General features: G+C 40.0%; 1 long non-coding RNA gene across 1 annotated transcript in view; it reads right to left on the minus strand.

The window, feature by feature from the left end:
- The window catches only part of LOC309609807, a 76088-nt gene extending 73809 nt beyond the window's left edge, over positions 1-2279 (minus strand). Inside the window, exon 1 of the long non-coding RNA XR_014233592.1 lies at positions 1764-2279. This is a non-coding gene — a long non-coding RNA (uncharacterized lncRNA). The remainder of the gene's footprint in view (positions 1-1763) is intronic.
- Positions 2280-10728: the final 8449 nt, after the last annotated feature.

A 10728-nucleotide genomic window follows, 5' to 3' on the forward strand; every position in this document is an offset into this window, starting at 1 on the left:
GATAGTATGTGAACAAATAAATAACACAGTGGGGGTTGTTGTGATTCTAACCTAAATTTTCAATCAGTATACAAAATTCAGGTAATCTATCCAAGTAGAAATGGAGCAAATAATCAACAAGGAGCTAAGAGCTATGCATTTGGTAGCAGTCAAGGCAAGCAGATAAGCAGCTGGCATTCAAGTAATCTCACAATAAAATTTCAATCTAGTCATGATAACATTGAAGTTGATTGGAAAAGGTCCAATTATTAGAATGATTGGTTAATCAACGAGAAAGAAAATGGAAAAGGAGTTTTGTTTGTTTGGGTTGTTTAAAGTAGTATATTGCAGTGGTTAAAGAATATAGCTAAAATCTCTGTTGGACAAACCACAAGGCAGATTTGACTTTTGGTCGTGTAGCAATGGCCAAAAGAATCTCTTTACTTCTTACCAGCCACAGTCTCAAAATTTAGGCTGGTACTTGCATATATTTCAGGATGAGACCAAGGATGGCATTAATAGGCTAATCTACTAGTATTAGAGGAGTTTCATGCAACTCCATTGTATTTTGTATCTTTAGAGAGTTCACCTTGTATTCAATGAGAAATCAATCTAAGCAGCATACAAGGCTGTAAAATTAAACCTGTGATAAGAGCTATGTCAAAAAGCTGGTGATACTATTAAACTTCTAAATTGGGCATTTACTTGCTTGTATATGCCAGAGAAATTTCCCTGAGCAAGTAATAACTGAATTAAAATATGAAGAAAAAAGAAATTAAGTGGTGGGGAAGATGAAATCGGCAGGAAGCATTCAAACAGTGGAACAGTATAACCTCTTCAAAGGTAAATATCTTCTCCCATTCAGTATAGGCAGCCTTTGTGTTTTGGTGATAGTTTCCTTATTTGCACATGATACGTCTGATAAGAGGTTAATAGCCAATAAAGAACTCGTACAACTCAATATCAAAAAAACAAACACTGTGATAAAAAATGGGCAGTGGACTTGAATAGACATTTTTCCAAAGAAGATATACAGATGGCCAACAGGCACATGACACGATGCTCAACATCACTAATCATCGAGGAAATGCAAGTCCAAACCACAATGAGATATCGCCTCACATCTGTCAGAATGGCGGTCATCAGAGGCAGGAAATAAGTGTTGGGGAGGGTGTGGAGAAAAGGGAACTCTAGAACACTGTTGGTGGGAATGTAAATTGATGCCACTATGGGAAACAGTATAGAGGTTCCTCAAAAACCTAAAAAAGAGCTACCATATGATCCTGCAATTCCACTCGGGTATTTATCCAAAGAAAATGAAAACACTAATTTGAAATGATATATGCACCCCAGTGTTCATTGCGGCATTATTTACAACAGCCAAGATACGGAAGCAATCTAAGTGTTCAGTGACAGATTAATGGATTAAGAAGACGTGGTAAATAGGTATTACTCAACCATAAAAAAGAATGAAATCTCTCCATTTGCAAGAACATGAATGGACCTGGAGGATATTACATCTAGTGAAATAAGTTAGACAGAGAAAGACAAATACTATATTTTTTCACTTATATGTGAAATCTAAAAAACAAAACAAAGAATAAAATAATAGAAACAGGAGGAGAGGAGTTTCAAGATGGCGGAAGAGTAAGACGCGGAGGTCACCTTCCTCCCCACAAATACATCAGAACTACATCTACATGTGGAAAAGCTCCTACAGAACACCTACTGAACGCTGGCAGAAGACCTCAGACCTCCCCAAAGGCAAGAAACTCCCCACATACCTGGGTGCGGGACCGGCACCAGTGGGAGGGAGCTGTGAAGGAGGAAAGGTTTCCACACACTAGGAAGCCCCTTCGTGGGCAGAGACTGCGGGTGGCGGAGGGGCGAAGCTTCGGAGCCACGGAGGAGAGCGCAGCCACGGGGTGCGGAGGGCAAAGTGGAGAGATTCCCGCACAGAGGGTCGGTGCCAACCAGCACTCACCAGCCCGAGAGGCTTGTCTGCTCACCGGCCGGGGCGGGCGGGGGCTGGGAGCTGAGGCTCGGGCTTCAGAGGTCGGATCGCAGGGAGAGGACTGGGGTTGGCTGCGTGAACACAGCCTGAAGGGGCTAGTGCACCGCAGCTGGCCGGGAGGGAGTCCGGGAAAAAGTCTGGAACTGCCAAAGAGGCAAGAGACCATTGTTTCCTGGTGCGCGAGGAGAGAGGATTAAGAGAACCGCTTAAAGGAGCTCCAGAGATGGGCGCGAGCCGCAGCTTTCAGCGTGGACCCCAGAGACGGGCATGAGACGCTAAGGCTGCTGACGCCGCCACCAAGAAGCCTGTGAGCAAGCACAGGTCACTCTCCACACCGCCCCTCCTGTGAGCCTGTGCAACCCGCCACTGCCGGGCTCCCGTGAACCCGGGACAACTTCCCCGGGAGAACGCACGCATGGCGCGCCTCAGGCTGCTGCAACGTCACGCCGGCCTCTGCCGCCGCAGGCTCGCCCCGCCTCCTCCGTACCGCTCCCTCCCCCCGGCCTGAGTGAGCTAGAGCCCCCCAAGCAGCTGCTCCTTTAACCCTGTCCTGTCTGAGCGAAGAACAGATGCCCTCAGGCGACCTACACGCAGAGGTGGGGCCATAATCCAAAGCTGAAACCCTGGAGCTGTGCGAACAAGGAAGAAAAAGGGAAATCTCTCCCAGCAGCCTCGGGAGCAGCAGATTAAATCTCCACAATCAACTTGATGTAGCCTGCATCTGTGGAATACCCGAATAGACAACGAATCATCCCAAATTGAGGAGGTGGACTTGGGAGCAACAATATATATATTTTTTCCCCTTTTTCTCTTTTTGTGAGTGTGTATGTGTATGCTTCTGTGTGTGATTTTGTCTGTATAGCTTTGCCTTTACCATTTGTCCTAGGGTTCTGTCTGCCTGTTTTTTTTTTTTTTATTACTTAAAAAATTTTTTTCTTAACAATTATTTTTATTTTTATTTTAATAACTTTATTTTATTTTATTTCACTTTATTTTATTTTATTTTATCTTCTTCTTTGTTTCTTTCCCTTTTTCCCCCCTTTCATTCTGAGCCGTGTGGAAGACAGGCTCTTGGTGCTCCAGCCAGGCATCAGGGCTGTGCCACTGAGGTGGAGAGCCATGTTCAGGACACTGGTCCACAAGAGACCTCGCAGCTCCACATAATATCAAGCGGCGAAAATCTCCCAGAGATCTCCATCTCAACGCCAAGACCCAGCTCCACTCAACAACCAGCAAGCTACAGTGCAGGACACCCTATGCCAAACAACTAGCAAGACAGGAACACAGCCACACCCATTAGCACAGAGGCTGCCTAGAATCATAATAAGGCCACAGACACCCCAAAACACACCACCAGACGTGGACCTGCCCACCAGAGAGACAAGATCCAGCCTCATCCACCAGAACACAGGCACTAGTCCCCTCCATCAGGAAGCCTACACAACCCACTGAAGCAACCTTAGCCACTGGGGACACCAAAAACAACGGGAACTACGAACCTGCAGCCTGTGAAAAGGAGACCCCAAACACAATAAGTTAAGCAAAATGAGAAGACAAAGAAACACAAAGCCGATGAAGGAGCAAGGCAAAAACCCACCAGACCTAACAAATGAAGAGGAAATAGGCAGTCTACCTGAAAAAGAATTCAGAATAATGATAGTAAAGATGATCCAAAATCTTGGAAATAGAATGGAGAAAATATAAGAAACGTTTAACGGGCTTCCCCGGTGGCACAGTGGTTGAGAATCTGCCTGCCAATGCAGGGGACATGGGTTCGAGCCCTGGTCTGGGAAGATCCCACATGCCGCGGAGCAACTGGGCCCATGAGCCACAACTACTGAGCCTGCGCATCTGGAGCCTGTGCTCCTCAACAAGAGAGGCTGAGAGAGTGAGAGGCCTGTGCACCGCGATGAAGAGTGGCCCCCGCTTGCCACAACTAGAGAAAGCCCTCACACAGAAACGAAGACCCAACACAGCCAAAAATAAATAAATAAATTTATTAAAAAAAAAAAAAAAGATCAGGAACAAGACAAGGTGCCCACTCTCACCACTATTATTCAACATAGTTTTGGAAGTTTTAGCTACAACAATCAGAAAAGAAAAAGAAATAAAAGGAATCCAAATTGGAAAAGAAGAATTAAGGCTGTCACTGTTTGCAGATGACATGGTACTATACATAGAGAATCCTAAAGATGCTACCAGAAAACTACTAGAACTAAGCAATGAATTTGGTAAAGTAGCAGGATACAAAATTAATGCACAGAAATCTCTTGCAGTCCTATACGCTAATGATGAAAAATCTGAAAGTGAAATTAAGAAAACACTCCCATTTACCATTGCAACAAAAAGAATAAAATATCTAGGAATAAACCTACCCAAGGAGACAAAAGACCTGTATGCAGAAAATTATAAGACACTGATGAAAGAAATTAAAGATGATACAAATAGATGGAGAGATATACCATGTTCTTGGATTGGAAGAATCAACATTGTGAAAATGACTCTACTACACAAAGCAATCTACAGATTCAATGCAATCCCTATCAAACTACCAATGGCATTTTTCACAGAACTAGAACAAAAAATTTCACAATTTGTGTGGAAACACAAAAGACCCCAAATAGCCAAAGCAATCTAGAGAAAGAAAAACAGAGCTGTAGGAATCAGGCTCCTGGACTTCAGACTATACTACAAAGCTACAGTAATCAAGACAGCATGGTACTGGCACAGAAACAGAAATATCAATGGAACAGGATAGAAAGCCCAGAGATAAACTCACACACATATGGTCACCTTATCTTTGTTAAAGGAGGCAAGAATATACAGTAGAGAAAACATAGCCTCTTCAATAAGCGGTATTGGGAAAACTGGACAGCTACATGTAAAAGAATGAAATTAGAACACTCCCTAACACCATACACAAAAATAAACTCAAAATGGATTAGAGACCTAAATGCAAGGCCAGATACCATCAAACTCTTAGAGGAAAAGATAGGCAGAACACGCTATGACATAAATCACAGCAAGATCTTTTTTGACCCACCCCCTAGAGAAATGGGAATTAAAAAAAAATAAACAAATGGGACCTAATGAAACTTAAAACCTTTTGCACAGCAAAGGAAACCATAAACAAGACGAAAAGACAACCCTCAGAGGGGAGAAAATATTTGCAAATGAACCAACTGACAAAGGATTAATCTCCAAAATTTACAAGCAGCTCATGCAGCTCAATATTAAGAAAACAAACAACCCAAACCAAAAATGGGCAGAAGACCTAAATAGACATTTCTCCAAAGAAGATATACAGATTGCCAACAGACACATGAAAGAATGTTCAACATCATTAATCATTAGAGAAATGCAAATCAAAACTACAATGAGATATCATCTCACACCAGTCAGAATGGCCATCATCAAAAAATCTACAAACAATAAATGCTGGAGAGGGTGTGGAGAAAAAGGAACCCTCTTGCACTGTTGGTGGGAATGTAAATTGATACAGCCACTATGGAGAACAGTATGGAGGTTCCTCAAAAAACTAAAAATAGAACTACCATACGACCCAGCAATCCCACTACTGGGCATATACCCTGAGAAAACCATAATTCAAAAAGAGCCATGTACCAAAATGTTCATTGCAGCTCTATTTACAATAGCCAGGACATGGAAGCAACCTAAGTGTCCATCAACAGATGAATGGATAAAGAAGATGTGGCACCTATATACAATGGAATATTACTCAGCCATAAAAAGGAACGAACCTGAGTTATTTGTAGTGAGGTGGATGGACCTAGAGACTGTCATGCAGAGTGAGGTAAGTCAGAAAGAGAAAAACAAATACCATATGCTAACACATATATATGGAATTAAAAAAAAAAATTGGTCATGAAGAACCTAGGGGCAAGACAGGAATAAAGATGCATACCTACTAGAGCATGGACTTGAGGATATGGGGAGGGGGAAGGGTAAGCTGGGACAAAGTGAGAGAGTGGCAAGGACATATTTACACTACCAAACGTAAAATAGATAGCTAGTGGGAAGCAGCTGTATAGCACGGGGAGATCAGCTCGGTGCTTTGTGACCACCTAGAGGGGTGGGATAGGGAGGGTGGGAGGGAGGGAGACTCAAGAGGGAAGAGATATGGGGACATATGTATATGTATAACTGATTCACTTTGTTATAAAGCAGAAATTAACACAGCATTGTAAAGCAATTATACTCCAATAAAGATGTTAAAAAAAAAAAAGAAACAAACTCACAAATAGAGATAAGAAATTAGTGGTTGCCAGAGGGGAGGGGCATGTGGGTGATGAGAAAAATAGGTGAAGAGGATTAAAAGGTACAAACCAGTTATAAAATAAATAAGTCACAGATATGTAAGGTACAGCACAGGGAATATAGTCAACAATATTATAATAACTTTGGGTTTTTTTGTATACTATATCCTTGCACTTTATTTATTTTATGTATTTAATATATTTATATTATTGAAATATAGTTGATTTACAATGTTGTGTTAGTTTTAGGTATACAGCAACGTGATTTAGTTATATATATATTTATATAGATATATATGTTATTTTTCAGATTCTTTTACCTTACAGGTTATTATAAAATATTGAGTATAGTTCCCTGTGCTATACAGTAGGTCCTTGTTGGTTATTTATTTTATATATAGTAGTGTGCATATGTTAATCCCAAATTCCTAATTTATCCCTCCCCCCACTTTTTACCTTTGGTAACCATAAGTTTGTTTTCTATATCTGTGGGTCTATTTCTGTTGTATAAGTTCATTTGTATCTTTTTTTTAGATTCCACATATAAGCGATATCATAAGATATTTGTCTTTCTCTGTCTCGCTTACTCACTTAGTATGATAATCTATAATAACTTTGAATGGTGGGTAATCTGTAAAAATATCAAATCATTATGTTATACTACTGATATTAATATATTAAAGTCAACTATACTTCAAACAAACAAATAATCAAAAAAATGTTAAGTAAGGCTAGAGTTCTGATAGCAAAGGGAAAAATGGAGAAAAATGAAGCTGTGAAGGTAAGGTCAGGTCTTGAAGGCCTTGTTTATGGGCCCTGCCAAATATGTTGGAACCTTTGAAGGTTTTAAAACAAGAGATCACATGTCTAAATTTACATACCATAGAGCATGTGGCTTCAGTGTGAAGAAGAAATTTAATGGTGCAACACTGGTTTTGGGGACAGTTGCAGTAGGAAGGAGACAATAATGTGTTGACTAGGGCAATGGCAGTGGAGATGGAGAGAAGACCAATTTGAGAAATATTTAGGACATAAAATCTATTCATGGTGCTGACCTCTACATTGGAGGAATGGAGAGGGCAATGGAAATTTATGTTGGAAGCAGTGGAAGAGATCCAATTTAGGGGGACAATAGTGAGTTCATAGATGTTGACTTACAGGTGCCTTTGAGGCATCCAATTAAGGATATTGGAACCCTAGTGGAAATATATTCCTGGAGTTCAGAAATTTCAGGATGATATAAATATAAATTTCTCAGTGATTTGCATATGTTCGATAGTAGAATGGTTGAATTGCATTCAGACCTATTTTAATTTGGTGATCACTTTGCTGTGTTGTGGTACAATGTGGCTAGTGTTGCCAAATCTGGCTCCCTGTGCACCAATGCCGAATAAAAATACAGAGACAGAGAATTGGAAGATAAGAAATAGAGAGGCTTTTTATTTTCTTTGCCAGGCAAAGGGAAGACACAGTAGGCTAGAGCCTCAAGAACTGTGCCCCACCTGTCTGGGGAATTACAGGGATTCTTAATGGGGAGTTTGCAGTCCGAAGTGACTGCTAAGGATCAAAATGGTGAAGGTCTTGAATTCTTCTTCTTGCATTATTTCAAAACAGTCATCGCTGGAGTCAGGCAACCCGGTAATAGGGTCCCTTAGCCTCTGGGTTATCGGTCTACGACCTCCCCTCTGAAATGTAAACAGCTACAGGGGTGATTTGCTACAAGAATTTATAGGGAGAGTAAAGAGTAAATACCAGGTACAGGATGTAAATTACTTAAATTACACAGGATTAGGGGTGACAGTTTAGTTTTGTGAAGGACAAATCTAACTACAGACACAACAGATTTGTACCAGTTAAAATAAAACTAGGACTGATTAACTCAGGTCAGTTTATGTTTCTTCTCTAGCCTGTTCACTGTTCCCTTTATTTTCCTGGTTATCAGGAGAGGAAAAACCTCATTTCTATTTTTGCTGCAACACTAGTCTCAACAGTATGTGATTGGTGAAGTGCATTTACTGAGAAAGCAAGTGTTTGAACTTATTTGCAGTTGGGGGTTTGTTTGATGCATGTGACAAAACAGCCAAAGAGGCCAAGGAATTGAGTGTGTTATCAAGAGTGTGTTGAAATATGGATAGTAGACTCTAATGAAATTGGAGATATTTGAAGTCAGGGAAGAAGTACAGGTGATCAGTGGCCTTGAGAGACCAATGAAGTCATGGATCAAAGCAGCTAGAATGGGAGAAGTTTTGAGATCAGAGTGGGATCCGCTTTAATTCTGACTGGAGATGAAATAGTTACAGGTGGCAGCAAGATTCCCCCTCAGAACGAACGAATCGGGTGGTGGAGTGGAAAGGAAACTCATTGGTAGTGAGGTCAAAGAGCTGGGGAGCTTCATGTTGAACATTCCATGCCCTCAAAGCAATGATGAAGAGAAAGAATGAATTGTTATGCAAGTAAAAACACAAAGACTTGACTTGCATACTATTTCCTTGCTTAAGAATATCAAAGAAACTAGAGCATATGCTGTTCCAGGAACTTTAAAAACATTATCACAATAAACACTTTGGGGTGTCTCAGTTTTTTATTTCAGTGCCGAATATTTGTGCATAAGAACCTAGTGCTTTTGGATAGTTCACATTTTAGCTGATGTTACATCCTTGTCTCTCATTATCACACACGCAAAAAAGCCCAGAAAATATAGCACAGAAAAATATCTATTTTGACAGTTTTGATCATTAAGAAGCAGTGACAACAGTCACAAGATATTTCCTAGTAGGCTCTTGGATAGAGAAAGGAAATGTAATTAAGATGTTGAATAATTTAATGATGTACACTCTCTAGAGCATACCTACTTTTACTGTGGTTGCTATTTCCAGATCCTATTTTCCAGCCAGCGATTTTTTAATGAGTTGTGATATTCACTTGAAACGTTAATCATTCTCAGAGATCCAGCTTTAAAATGGAAGCTAGGGCTTTTCCCTCTACCTGAAGCTCACTTGAAAGAACTACAGCTGCTGTCAACTGCTTTCAAGAATTATGGAGGGCAGGCCAAGGGAAAGCCTTAAGAATAATGTAATAGTTGTTTTTTTGTTTGTTTTTTTATTTTTGTTTTTTAAAGGCACTGGTTATCCAGACTTTCCCTAAGAAAATTTCAATGCTGAATTTTCAGGTCCCAGATTAAGATGCTGGTTAGATGCACAGTATGATCTAGGTAAGAATCTCTAATAAAGACCCTATCATCATAAAATGAACCATAGACAGCATCTAAAATAAGGTAACTACAAAGTAAATAGGAAGCAAAATTTTCATACTCAAAACTCTAATTTGAAGAGTTCAAATTTGAACTGTCAACTCTCAAACTCTAATTTGAAGAGTTAATTAAATTTCAATTTGTTTTCAATGTTATTCTACTAAATTTATTTACCAAATTCTATCATTTTTACCTTTATTTACCAAATTTACCTAACACTGTGCACACACTTTTACCTTTGTTCCTGACTTTAAAACATAATCCTCATTCAGTCCCAATTTGCGCCCTCAAATTTGTCTCTATCGGTCTCCTGACTATATCATTGTTTCCATGCAGTCTTTATGATATTTCCCAAAATGACTCTTTAATTTTGCAAATGCTTTCCTTCCCCAAAGGGAAGATACAATGATTGATCTCATTCCACCATTGTTTTTCAAGCTGTAGCAGAATAATGTCCCCCCATAGATACATATGTGATAATTCCAGGAACCTATGAATATGTTATGTTATAATACATGGCAAAGGGAATTAAAGTTGTAAATGGAATCACATTTACTAATCAGCTGATTTTAAAGTAGAGAGATTATTCTAGATTATCCCAATGTAATTGCAAAGGTCCTTAGAAGTAAAGAAGAAGAGTGTCAGAGTCAGAGATATTTAGTGATGCTACACTGCTTGCTTTGAGGATGCAGGAAGGGGCTTTGAGCCAAGGAATACAAGTGGCCTCTAGAAGCTATAAAAGGCAAAGAAACAAATTTTCTTCTAGACACCTTAGAAGGAACACAGCCCTGCCAACACCTTGATTGTAGCCCCAAAAGACCCACTTTAGACTTCTGATCTCCAGAACTGTAATATAAGTTTGTGTCATTTTAAATCACTGCATTTGTGAAAATTTGTTACAGTGTAAAGGTAAACTACTACACAAGCTTTTACTTATGTGTCTATCAGCAATTTTCAGCCTCTGAATTCTCACCTTCATTAACAATTTGCACATCAGTGACTGGCATTGTTATCAAATCCACACCAGCTAGTTTACTGCACAGTAGTTAGGGTTTTCCATTACTCAGTGGCAATATCCTGAAATAAAAGCACTCCCATAAAGGAAACATTGGAAAACCCAGCATTAGAGATGACAGAGCTTCCAGTAAAGCTGCAGAGAAGGATCACTTTGCTTAACCTCTGCTCATATCACTCACCAGGCTTTCTCA

This window comes from Balaenoptera borealis, assembly GCF_965194805.1.
Source record: "Balaenoptera borealis genome assembly, chromosome: 13".
Lineage (NCBI taxonomy): Eukaryota > Metazoa > Chordata > Mammalia > Artiodactyla > Balaenopteridae > Balaenoptera > Balaenoptera borealis.